Source organism: Sorex fumeus, unplaced genomic scaffold (genome assembly GCF_029834395.1).
Source record: "Sorex fumeus unplaced genomic scaffold, SorFum_2.1 ptg000083l, whole genome shotgun sequence".
In the NCBI taxonomy this organism is placed as follows: domain Eukaryota; kingdom Metazoa; phylum Chordata; class Mammalia; order Eulipotyphla; family Soricidae; genus Sorex; species Sorex fumeus.
In genome coordinates, this window is record NW_026606140.1 from 6,458,918 (window position 1) to 6,472,772 (window position 13,855).

Here is a 13,855-nt window from a genome sequence, read left to right on the forward strand (position 1 = left end):
ACTGCCCGTCCGTTCCCTCCTTCCATCTGGGAACACCCCCCCTGAGACTCCCGGGGGGGCAGCTGCCAGCCTCCCCCACTGTGAGCCGGGCCTTCCCCCAGGACCAGCGCCCCGAGGGGGCCGAGAGGTAGGCTAGTGCTCCAACAATCCACAGTGACCGGGACGGGCCTCGTGGACACAGGAGGAGAAGGTGGTGGCCATTTTGGCCTGGACATAGGCGGGGACGGAGCCCAAGGGGTCCCTCTACCATCTCCAGTGCAGCACAGCCGCCCCGGCATGACAGCTTCCGGAGCAGGCTGCAGCGGCTCTTTTGCTGCTGGGGATCGCAGGAGAGCACGTGAAACACTACCTCCTGGAGTCTCACTTATCAAAATTAAAGATAAAATAAAATAAAAATAAATGTTCAAGAAAATAGTAACTCATGACTGCGCGGCGCTGGCGAACTTGTGTGTGTGGTGGGCGGGGGATGGGGGACAGTCACCTCCCCCCAGCAATCTCCTGGAGCTGGAGCTCCTGGGAAACAAATCCGGTGCCACCCTCCCCCCGAAAAGGTGGGTCACTGCTGCCCTCACGAGAGTGTAGAGCCCCCTGTCCCAGCCCACCCCCGCCATGTCCTGGAGCCTGTGCGGGGGAGAACCAGGCGCAGATGCTCCCGGAAGCCGCATGTGAAGACGGGGGCAGAGGTGGACACGGGGTGTTCTTCAACGTCTAGGCGTGGGGGGGTGCACAAAGGCCCCTTTCCATTGAGACACTGTGCATTGCCCTGGAAACGCACCCTGAGAAATGACCCCTTCCCCAGGACTGTCTTAAGATCCACAGTCTAGAGCAGCAGTGTTGGGGAGTCATGATGAGCCAGGGACACTGCACCCCAGGGGCTCCCAGTGCAAGGGGAGAGAGCGAATTTTGGGATGGGAGCCACAGGAAATGAATCCCGAGGACACCAGGCCTCTGCCTTTGTCGCCCTCATGCACCCCACAGCTCCCCTTCTTCCATCTTCACCTACGCATGCTGCTGTGAGTGTCCCACACAGTGGCCAGCTGTCCCTGGGGCGTGTTCCCATATGGGTCTTAGAGGGTGAAGATGGTCTACAGGGACGTAGCTAGGCACAGCCTCCCCAGCTTCCCTCAAAATGGAAGTACTTAAGCAGATGGCAATCAGATTAGACTACCAAAATAGTTTTTGAAACATTAAATCAAAATTGTATGACTTCCTCTAAATATTAAACAATTTTAGTGAGAAAATTTTAGTGACACTACCTCCACTACCCAGCGTTCACCACACTCCAGGATGCTTTCCGGACCTGTGCAGCCACTTCGGGCCGCGCAACACATCATAAGACACTAAATACCCATCTTCCGGAATTGTCGTACCATATTTGTAGGGTTCAAATATGTAACACCTACAAGGGTGATTAGAGGTCGCTCCAAAAGCCTCTATCCCTCTCGGAAAGACTGGCAAGCTACCGAGAGTATTCCTCCCGCACGGAAGAACCTGGCAAGCTATCCGTTGTGTATTCGATATGCCAAAACCAGTAACTAACACTGGTCTCATTCACCTGACCCTGAAGGCTTCACCGACATGGCAGCACTGAGAAGGATGAGAAAGGAGAGGCCGACAAAATCTCAAGGCCATACTAGGCTGCCACAACGAAGGAAGACAAAAATGATCATCTGTACTTTCAATGCACGTACGCTAGCATCAGATACATCCATCGAGGACCTGATGTTAGAAGCGCGAATGATCAAGTATGCCATCATTGGTCTGACCGAGACAAGAAGGCACGAATCTCACCATGCAGTTTTTGACACTGGAGACGAATTTTTCCTCGGAATATGCGATAAAAGAGGTGTCGGAGGCTTCAGTGTCCTTTTCAACAAAAACTTGGCCAAGAGTATTGATTCACTGAATGCCTAACAACGCGAATTGGACGTTTACATTTGAATAGATGTGGCTTACTGCCTGCAGTTTCTATCTTCGTTGTCTACGCACCAACATCTCATTATGATGACAGAGAAATCGAGAAGTTCTTCATGGAGCTGGAGAAGTTCTATAAAGAAGACCACACCTTCTACAAGATCATTGTGGGTGATTTTAATGCCAAGATAGGACCGAGAAGATCAGCTGAAGAACTTCACATCGGGACCCATGGCCTAGAATGGAACGAACAGGGTGAGAGACTGTCTGAGTTCATCATGTCGACCAAGACCATCCATGGTAACTCACAGTTCCAGAAGGCAGAATCTAAACGTTGGACATGGGAGTCTCCCGGTGGATGATTCCACAACGAAATAGACCACATCATATTCAATTGAGGGTTTTGCCTGACCGATGTCGCAGTTGTCCCAAAATTCCAAACGGGATCGGACCACCGTCTCCTTCGTGCAAAATTCTACTTCACAGAGCGGGGAGAAAGGGCTGCAAAGTTCAAGAAGAGAACTCCCAGAACGACCACCAACTGGGAACTCTTTGGCACTATTGCGGCAACATGGGAAGATGCCATTGTTGACAACATTGTTGAGGAATACGATGGACTGGTTCAGCACCTCCATGAATGTGCGAGGAACGCCAAGAGAGAGATAGCCCCCCAAAAAAAAGCCTGGCTTCAAAAACTCTTGAGCTAAAATCGTCAGCGTGGTTTGGCGCATGCCCCAGGCAACCGCAAGCTAACTTGGAGCTCGCAAAGCAGTGCAGAGATGCGATCAAGGAAGACTTCAAAGAGAGAAGAGCAGAAGTACTGGTAGATGCGGCAGAAGCTGGGAAAGGTATTCGTTACGCCCGCCTGTCCTTCGCCAACTTCAAGACCAAGATGGCTGCCCTCCGACGTCCTGATGGATACTTCACCTCCTCCAGAATGGCAATGGAGAAGATTATCCATGACTTCTACTCAAATCTTTTCGATAGGCATGTCCACTTGCCAACATACCAAATTCCACAGGCTGGATATGTCGTTCCCAACGTTCTCCCTCCCGAAATCTGACACGCCATTTCGTCGGTAAAGAAACAAACAGCACCCGGCCCAGACAAGGTTAGACCTGAACACCTGAAGAACCTGCCATCAGTACTCATCAATACACTGGCTCGGCTCTTCACTCGCTACCTGTCTGAATGCAAGATTCCGTCCCAATGGAAAACCAGCAGGACCGTACTACTATTCAAGAAGGGAGACATCCATGACATTGGCAACTATCGCCCGACCTGCCTACTTTCTGTCATCTACAAGTTGTTCACTCGAGTCATCCTTAATAGGATTAGCAGAACACTAGATGAAGGACAACCATGCGAGCAAGCTGGGTTCTGCGAAGGATTCAGCACCATCGACCATATCCACACGATAACCAAACTCATGGAGGTTTCTAGTGAGTTCAAGATGCCACTCTGTTTAACGTTCACTGATTTAAACAAGGCCTTTGATTCTGTTCAGAGGGAAGCGGTCGTTAAAGCCCTAGCCAATCAGGGCATTCAAGCCCAATACATCAAGATCCTCCGTGAGCTGTTTTATGGATTCACTACCAGGATCTCACCATTCTACAAAGAAGTGATCGTTGATGTCAAGAGAGGGGTTTGGCAGGGTGATACCATTTCACCGAAACTCTTCAGTGCCACCCTCGAGAAAATCATGCGAGGACTAGAATGGGAAGGAATGGGAGTGAAGATAGATGGTTGGCAACTACACCACCTCCGCTTTGCTGATGACATTGTTTTAATAACACCAAACATCAGCCAAGCGGCACAAATGCTGGCCGACTTTGACCGTGAGTGTGGAAAGGTAGGACTACAGCTGAATCTTACGAAGACAATGTTTACGAGAAACAGCCTCGTTCCTGATGCCCCATTCACTCTCAACGGAACGACCATCTCCGAATGCAACAGCTATGTGTACCTAGGTTGAGAAGTCAACATGACAAATGACCTGGCACCCGAGCTGTGCATGAGGAAGAGAGCAGCTTGGAACGCCTTCAGGAACGTCGAAGAAATAGCTAAGAGGACGAAGAACCTCCGGCTCCGGGCACATCTCTTTGATTCCACTGTTCTTCCTGCATTGACGTATGCCTCAGAGACCTGGGCCCTACGCAAGCAGGATGAGAAAGCTATTCAGGTCTCCCAAAGAAGAATAGAAAGAGCTATGCTTGGAATATCACGTTTCACTCAAATGAGAGAAAGAATCCGGAGTTCTGACATCTGTCGACGATCAAGAATCAGGGACGCTGTCTCATTTGCCAAGGTGTCAAAAATCAGATGGGCTGGTCACGTAATGAGATTTAAAGACGACCGCTGGACTAGAGCTGTTACTGACTAGATTCCACGGGCTGTCAAAAGACCGCGTGACCGCCCACTAGCACCTGACAGGGACAAATGGAGACATTACTGGCGCCTGCTTGAGCAACTCGTCGACTAACGGGAAGTTAAGTGATTAATTGATTAAGTGAGAAATGTTATTAGTTAATATTTTGTCAAATTTTGAAATTCTGTTTTAATAGAGTGAAAGAGTGATTCAAAATCTGCATCTAAGATTTCCATTTATTTTAATGTCCTAATGATTTTTCATGGAAAGATATACTTGAAAAAGAAAGAAATTCTTAATTGGCTGTACTAACTAAAAATACCTATTTTCAGTGTCAACTACAAAGTATACGCGGACTATACTTTTTAATGATTCTAAAAAAATTAGTTTCCTAGAAAGTTATGTAGAAGAGTCTTTTAGTTGGTTGGTAGGGGTCACACCAGGGAGTGCTCAGAAGGACTTCCTTTGTGAGGCCGAAGTGGAGCCATGACAGACTCCACTTTAAGACCAAAACTCAGCAGGCCTATGTCTCGCTTTTCCCCATCACAAAGACCCACTGCCAAAAAAAAATACCACCCTGGGCAGATAAACCACCCTGTGGTAACAGCCTATCAGTAGGGGCCATGGGCAGTGGGCCCCAGCCAACTGGAGAGGGCCTAGGCAGTGGAGTCACAGGACTGGACAGGGATCCAAATTGGAACCACATCGCCAGTTCCTACAAAAACTGCTGCTATGTAACCCAATCCTATATCAATGGCTTAGAATTCGGAGTTGGGGTCCTTATCAAGTCTCCACTGCGTTGTATGAGACTTGGACCCTAGTTCGAGCTAACAATCAAGGGGCCTTGCATTGGCATCTGGTCTGGTCAATGTGCGAGCGAAATTACCTTCCCAGGACATAACACCTTCTGGCTCTGTGCTCAGGATTCATTCCTGGCAGTGCTTGGAGGACCACAGGGGATGCCACGGATTAAACCCGGGTTGGGTGAGTGCCCTATCTGATGTGCTATCACTCTGGCCCCAGAAGAGAGAGTTACCTAAGTCATAAACACAGCCGAATCAAAATTAATTCTGACTGTGAAAACAGAAGGTGGTGACTGAAGTAAAGAGACAGAGTCTGAGAGATAGTGAGGAGAGGCACCATTTTAGGAGCAGGAGAGCTGGAATGATGCTGCTGGTTCGTGTGGTGAGACATACAAATTGAAAGGGTGCTTGTAAGTATGGAAGTCTGGAAATGTTTACATGATCACGGTCATTTGGCCATAAAATACTATTAATTATGGGCTGGAGCGATAGCGCAGCAGGTAGGGCGTTCGCCTTACAAGCGGCCAACATGGCCGACCCGAGTTCGATTCCTCCGCCCCTCTCGGAGAGCCCGGCAAGCTACCGAGAGTATTCGATATGCCAGACACAGTAACAACAAAGTCTCCAATGGAGACGTTACTGGGCCCGCTCGAGCAAATTATGGAACTAGTTCTCAATAATTTTTCATAGTTCTCATTTCCTAGAGTTGTTTCAAAAAAGTCTTTTCTCACTATTTTAAAATATCTTAAACTTGGTGGTAATTATGATTAACCTTTTTAAAATATATCTCTTACAAAGCCAAACACTGGAAACCGTGTCTTCTAATTGAAAACACTTTCTCTTTAGGGGCCGAGATTTAGGGGTTAAGATGCTTGTCTTGTATGGGGCTGACCCAAGTTCGATCTCCAGCAACACACATGTACCAGAGCACCACCAGCAGTGACCCCTGAGCACAGAGCTAGAAGTGAGCTTTGAGCACTGCTAAATGTTGCTCAGGCCTTCCTTCCAACACCACCTAGAAGTACAAAAAATTGTGTCCTCCAATTACAAATCCCAGGAGCGATAGCACAGCGGTAGGGTGGTAGGGTGTTTGCCTTGTACGCAGCAGCCAGCCCGGCCGAGCCAGGTTTGATTCCTTCGCCCCTCTTAGAGAGCCCGACAAGTTGCTATTTTCCCGGGGGCCGCTGCCTGGATACAGGTGCCCCAGGGTATGTGCAAATGGGGGCAGTTGACAAGGGAAGTGGGTTGCAAGTTAACAGCGATAACTAAGTGTGCCTGCAGGATATGCTCTGAGCCTGCTTTTTCATTAAATGTAACTGCATACTCCTTGCAAGATATGCTCACTTGCTCATCCAATGTAACCACTTCTCCAAATGTTACCCTTCAAGCTCCTAGGCTAAGGAACAATGTAATTTCAGTAGTAGAAATAGGATGGGTTAAGAATGGATTCTTATAAATCTATTGGTTATGATAATGGTGGTCTTTGCTGTAACGGTCAGTGAGGGTCCATATAAGTTACTCCCTTATCCTGGGTCGGGGTCTGCCCTGGACCTACGGGACCTGTGTGTCTGTGTAACCGGCTTGACCCAGATGAGCCAGAAACAATAAACTTCCTGTTTGCGGGTTGCATTCTCTGCGTGGTCCTTGTTGCTGCAAGGAGATCTGACACCGCACCCTAACAACGTTTTATGTGATCCAGAAACACAAGTAGAAAGAAACTGAGAACACTTTTGACGACTCTGACAGGAAACATTTGTAAGCATAGGATCTTTCTCATTTTTTAGATAAGGAGAGAAACAAAATCAAACACATATAGTACTCTATTCCTGTAACACCCCTGGTTGCTTTGCATGCCTCCTGTATGTCAGATGCTACTGGGTATACATACAGTCCGGATATATAAGCAGGTGATGCTGATTTTTCAGATAAATCCTTTCTCATATGAAGGACATAGGATTGGAGAAAATGAACCAAAGTGTGTGGAAGAAAGTGAGAGCCCCACAACTGCAATCACATGGGAAGGGGGCGGTACTGGCTCTTCCTTCACGCCCTACCTAGGTCACGAGTTCCCCCTACGAGCGGCTCACTGGCACGGCCATGGCTCTAGAGGAAAAAGGGCTTAATCCAGAGCATGGCAGCTTGCAGCAGAAAAGTGAATGGACCAAGCATTAAACTACAGCGCCTTGCCTCTCTGGGAAGGAAAGGGTGTTGATCCCTTCCGCCTTGCCCCCCCCCCCCCCCCCCCCCCCGCAGCAGCAAGGTGGCTGCCGCCTCAGAGCTTATTGGAATCCAGATATGAGCTGGCCATGACGGGGCAACTGCAGTCTCATGAGAAGGGAGACCAGCTCATCCTTCACGCCCTACCGAGGTCACGAGTTACCCCCCAGGAGCGGCTCTCTGGCATGGCCATGGCTCCAGAGGCAAAAGGACTTAGTCCAGAGCCCGGCAGCTTGCAGCAGAAAAGTGAATGGACCATACGTTAAAATACAGCACCATGCCTCCCCGGGAGCAAAAGGGTGTTGCTCCCTTCCGCCTTCTCCCCCCCAAACCCCCCCCCCAGCAGCAGGGTGGCTGCTGCCTCAGCGCTTATAGGAAAGCCAGGTATGAGTCCGCGGTCACAGGGTGAACTACAGTCGCATGGGAAGGGGGGTGGAACCGGTTCGTCTTTCATGCCCTACCGAGGTCACGAGTTGCCCCCCAGTAGCAGCTCTCCAGCAGAGCCATAACACCAGACGCACAGAAAACAATCTCGTAATTATCTGGCTCTTTGCAGAAATCCAAAATCACGCAGCCACTATTGCAGCTGCGCAACGTTATATGATTCTCATAACCAGCTATAGGAAAGAGTATTTCATAATGCCTGTTCAGTTATTCTGGTTGTTGGGGGGGGGGATTCTAAATAATCGTGCATCTTTTCTCGAAATAATGAATGTAATCAATATAGAAAAGAGTTAAGTAGAAATCATCTGCTTCACAGACATTGGGAGGGTTGGGAGGGGTGTATATTTGGATTCTTGGTGGTGAAAAATGAGAACTGGTGAAGGGAAAGGTGTTTGATCATTGTATGACCAAGACTTCAACCCAAAAGCTTAGGAACTTTTCCCACAGTGATTCAATAAATAAAAGAAAAAATAAATTATGAAAAAAAAGGTGGAGTTCATGCTCAATTCAATCAGCTAATCAGTGGCTGCATGAATAGCAGTACTCCTACATAAAGCAAAAGGAAAATGACAACCCCAAAGACTACCCTCATAATATAAACATTGAAAATTGGAAGGAAAGGAAAGCTCTGGAGAAAAATGTAAGGAATAGCCTAAAGGGGTGGCAAATGATGTGGGTGTAATCAGTTATGTAACACAAAAATCTCAGAAATTTTAAATTTTTCTTAATTGTCTTGTCTGAAAGCTGAGAAGATGTGAAGTCAAAGATGGGAAGTCAACAATAGGCAGTGCTGTTCAATTGCAAGGGTGCCTTACTTTTCGTTGTACCAAAGTGCACGGAGACAGTCCAGCGGTCAGAGGCGCAGAGGAACGCAGAAGCAGGGCGGGCCAAGCCCCCGGCAGGCTCAGTGGCCCCAGCAGCCTTCACAGCCTCTCTTCATTCGCTCTCCTCTTGTAAACCCCTCCAGGAAATTCCACTGAGCAGAAAGAATCAAAACAAGAAAACCGAGGCACAGGAGAGCAAGCGTTAAAGGATACATTGTTTGGCCCCGGTTACCAGGCAAAGAGTTACAGTCTCTAGGAACGAAAACATGGCCAGAAACAGGAAGGAAAACATGGTCAGAAACAGGAAGGAAAACATGGTCAGAAACAGGAAGGAAAACATGGTCAGTTACAATTTCCGGGCCGGAGGTCAAGGACTGGGATCCTGTAGGGCGGGACTTCGCCAGACCAGCTTCTATGATAAACAGGGGAGGATGTTTACATCTAAAGGTTAGCTAGGTCTGAGGTATGTGAGAAGGGGAGGCCTGTTTCTTGTACTGCCGGAGCTTGCTGGCCCCAGAGTGTCGGTTTGGCCCATTCCAGACCACTCAGACTCACCCACTTAGTTGAAAGTGGGGTCCTGCTTCTGCTTCCTCACCTTTGTGAGCTGGTTGGGCACCAAAAATTTTATCTTTTATTGGGTGGCAGGCATATTCAGCAGTGCTCAATATTAATCCTGCTCTGTACTCAAGGATCATGCCTGGTGGTGCTCAGAAGAACTATTCATTTTTGGAGCTCGAACCCAGGTCAGCAGCATGTGAGACAAGAGACTTACCTTATACAATCTCTCTAGCGGACATTATTTTTCAAGAGCGTGAAAGAGGTTTGAGAATGGTGCAATTACATACTGTGTTTGCAGTCAGAGCAGAGATGAAAGAGCTAGTAATCCTTCTGAACCTGCAGGAACAGCCTCTGATGGAAGGCACTTCTATCCGTAGGACTGATAGAAGAAGCGATGTAAGTCATTCTCCTGTGTAACCCAAAAAGAAAAAAAAGAAATTTAGCAGTAATATTCTATAAAGACATGAATTAATGATTAATGAAGGGGACATGAGGCGGTAGCACAGTGGGTAGGGCGTTTACCTTGCACACAGCTGACCCGGGTCTGATTCCTCCATCCCTCTTGGAGAGCCCGGCAAGCTACCGAGAGTATCCTGTCCACACGGCAGAGCCTGGCAAGGTCTTCGTGGTGTATTTGATATGTCAAAAACAGTAACAACAAGTCTCACAATGAAGACATTACTGGTGCCCGCTCGAGCAGATTGATGAAAAATGGGAGGAGAGTGCTACAATGGATAGTGAACCTGTTAAATAATATTTAAAAATATTACTCAAAACAGGAAATATTGATCAAGTACATTTTACTGAGAGTTGTAATTAGGAATTAATTTACAAAGAAAATTTGATATTAGCTTCTACTTACACATATTTATGGTGGAATGTATGAGGGGTAATCAATAACAGCCTTTAAAGCAAAAATTATGATAATACATTAAGTTCTGATAAAACTATGATGGAAGTAGAAAAGAATAAAATTTAAAGAGGAAAGGAACAAGGAAAGTTCTATATATTGAAAGTAGAGCGCTACCTGGACTTTTCCCAAAGAGAAAAGTCTTAAAAATTGACATTTAGCCCCAGAATGAATTACAACAACCTGCACACACGTCCCTCTTGTTGTGGTGGGAAGATGCTCAATGGCTGGATGGGTGTTTGAATGTTACCTGTAATGAACTCCTGTGAACTACTTTATGAATATAAAACGTGTAAAAATTATTAAAAAATTGATATTCAGATTATATTCCTTAAAAACGCCGAAAGCTTAAGAGATAGTACCGTGGAGAAGCTGGCTCCGATCCCTGGCATCGTCAATGAGTCCTCAGTTACCACAAGGAGTAATTCCTGAATGCAGAGCCAAGAGAAGCCCTGGGCATCACTAGTTGTGGATCCCCAGAAACAAAAAAAAATGCCAAGTAATTACACCTTGAGCGTCTAGTGTATGTACACAATAGTAAAATAATTGTTTCCTTTGTTTGTTTCAAAGAAAGAGTTTTTATTTAAAAAATAAAGCTGTTTGGTAAAGGCTGAGCAAAGACCAAACTGATGTGGGGGATTTTGAGGCTCCAACGCAGTGGGAGAGGGCTGGATGCTCGAGGCCCAGGTTCATGTGGGAACATTGCTGGGAGAGTCTGGAGGAAAGAGGATGTGAAACAAGGACACTGCCGAGAGGAAAGTGCCAGGGTCAGAGGCTCGGTGAGGCAGACAGACGGCAAGCGCAGACGCAGGGGGTGATTGGGTTCCTGAGAGAACAAGGCCAGGCCCAGGAAGCAGGGCTCGGGGCTTGGAGGGGGCGGGAAGGGAGGGCAGGGCAACCTAAGGCCTAGGCGGGTAGAGAGACCACTCAGGCCTGAGTGGGGCAGGGCTGGTGGCAGCCATGCATGGGGTCCCCTCCCCGGCCCGGGACACTTTGTGACTCCGCAAGGTTCCGTGATGTCAGCAGAGTGTATATAAACGGGCCTGCTGCTCTCTGGCTCAGTTGCCAATGGCAAGCAAATACTTCTCTGATCTCTTCTAGATGGATTCTCACACTTATTCTCCTATTATTCCTGAACATCTACCCGAATGGCTGGTTCTCGGGATTGAGGACCCCTACTTTTCGGGGTTCAATGGAATTCTATATTGGATTTTGCTGAAAAAATGTGTTGCCCGTTTGCGGTCACGGAACAGCACCAGGTAGAGACTGGAGACGTCCTGGGGGACTGAGGGCAGGTGCGTTTGTAAGAAGCAGACGGGGCGTGTGGCCAGGAGAGAGCATCAGTCCTCTCTCTCGCAGACGTGAGGCACAGGGCGAGGTATTACGGGGGATCCAGTTACCTCAAGGCCAGGGTCTGTGTGAGAGACCCCCTCCAGCACTGTGGGAGAATAGCTGTCCCTGTGGGATCCCAGCTCCGGGGAGAGTACACGCTAACCCCCTGACTTGCGGGGCAGGGGTCACTCACTCAGGGGCCTCCACGGGGGCCACCAGGACAGTGGTGACCTGAGAGACCCTCAGAGGGGGCCCAGGGCCTCTGTGAGGCAGCACAGTGCACAGACTGGTCAGGGTGCTGCTGGCACAAGGGTGCTGGCCTGACAGGGACTGAGAATGGGCTCAGCGTCCCTGGGACTGAATCAGGCGAGAGCCCAGCCTGCAGTTCCCTGCAGGAGCCCAGGCCTGGGGAGGCTCCTTGAGTTTCTGAGAGGCCCAGGCCCTCACTCCCCCTTTCTTCTCAGCACTGGAAGCCTGCCTGGAGGAGTAGAGGCTCTGCAAACACCGAGGTGAGGGGGTTGGCTTTCCCGCCTGGGCTCTGCCTGGGGACACTCCCTGTCCTAGCCATCCGGGCCTGGCCACAAGTTGAAGATGTCCCTGTGGACAGCGGCCCTGTGAGGGCACTGGAGGAGAGTCGGGAGGGAGACAGGCAGAGCCTGAGGCCTTGGGGGTCCCAGTGAACCACACCAGGGTGGGAAGCAGTGGAACAGCCCTCCAGGTGGGCGGAGGACACAGGACAGACCAAGGTTCCCAGGAGAGTGGACGGCAGGTCCGTGAGGGACACTGGGCTCTGGGTTCCCGAGCTGGTGTATCCGGCCTTTCCCCGGAAGTAGGTTCCTCAGGGAGCCTCGGGCACGGGCTGGGCAGGTCTTGGGGCTCGGACAGGGCTGGCTGGGAAGCTGTGCATGACCCCTGACGGCCCCTCCTCCCTGGCAGGAGCCCATCTTCACCGCGGGAGAGCCCTGAGCTTACCAGGTGACTATCCCCCGCCTCCCCAGACACTTCAGGACCGAGTGCTCCCATGGGGACAGTGCAGTGAGCCAAGAAATGGGCGGGGGGGGCTCTGGGATAGGGCAGAGGCTTCTGTGACCTCATGGACCTGAGGAGGGGGAGGACCTCAGGCTGTGCGGGTGCCGGGGGTATCCCACCCATGTCAGCAGGGGCCTCTACTCTCTCCTCCTGGCTCCAACCTTTTGCCCTGTGTCCTCTGCAGACAATGGCTCCATCCACAGGACCCCCGCCGCCAGAGTATGCCTCTGTACCACGTCCACCCGTTTTCTGCACGCTGGGGATGAGCCGCAGGGCATCCTTGCCTCTTCATGTCCCCTGCTGCCCCGGGCGCCAATCAGCTGTACTTCAGTAGATCCACCTCTCTACCCGCCCCTCGGACACTGAGGGTATCTCTGTACGGACTGCTCCAACCTGGCTCCAGGTTCCTTCTGGGAAACAGCCGCTTAGGCCACCCTCTGACGACTGAGGGGTCTCTGCTGCCGGCTCAGGTTTCCGGAGTCGGCCTAAGAGTCAGCGGTACGAGGCAGAGCCTGGCCAGAGCACCCAGGGGACCCTGTGTCCTGCCAGGCCCCACAGCGTGTCCTTGTGCCCATGGGCCCCAGAACGCCATGCAGACCGTGGTCTCCTCGCCCCGACCCGAGTCAGGGTGCTGCTCCTCTGGGGGGCAGGCGTGTGGGGGGTCAGATGACCAGCAGCTCTCCAGATCGTGGTCCTTTGGGGGTGGCAGCAGCTCCCCGAGGCTCTGCCTGCTCTCCATGCCGAGGAGTTGCCACAACCAGGACACGACTGGGCTGCACTTCGGGGAGTCTGTTGGGACTCCTGCGGCTTTTTTCTTCCTGGCCATTTCTGGCCTCTAGCCACAGCTTCAACAACATCAGCCAGGCCCCTGACCCTCGTCCAGCCTCTCACAGACCGGAGCCCACCTCGGACACAGTGGGGGGGTCTGCACACACTGCTCCACCCTGGCTCCGTTTTGGGGAACAGGTGCGCAGGCCACCCTCCGGTACCTAAGGTCTCTATGCTGCCGGCTCACCTCGCAGGAGCCGGCCGAAGAGTCGGGGACATGAGGCAGAGCCCGGCCCAGATCACCCTGGGGACCCTGTGTCCTGCCAGGCCCCACGGCGTGTCCTTGTTTCCATGGGCCCCAAACCGCCGTGCAGATCGTGGCCTCCACGCCCCGACCGGAGTCAGGGTGCTGCTCCTCCGGGGGGCAAGCGTGTGCGGGGTCAGACGCCCAGCAACTCTCCAGATCGTGGTCCTTTGGGGGTGGCAGCAGCTCCCCGAGGCTCTGCCCTCTCTACATGGCAAGGAGTCACCAAACCCAGAACACGACAGGGCTGCACTTGTAGTCCATGCGGACCCTGGCCGTTCACCGGCAACGCCATCGGCCAGGCCCCCGGCCCTGGCCCTGTATATGCCGGTCCTGTTCTTTCTCTCCGTCTGCATTGCCCAGCCTCCCGCAGGCCAGAGCCCA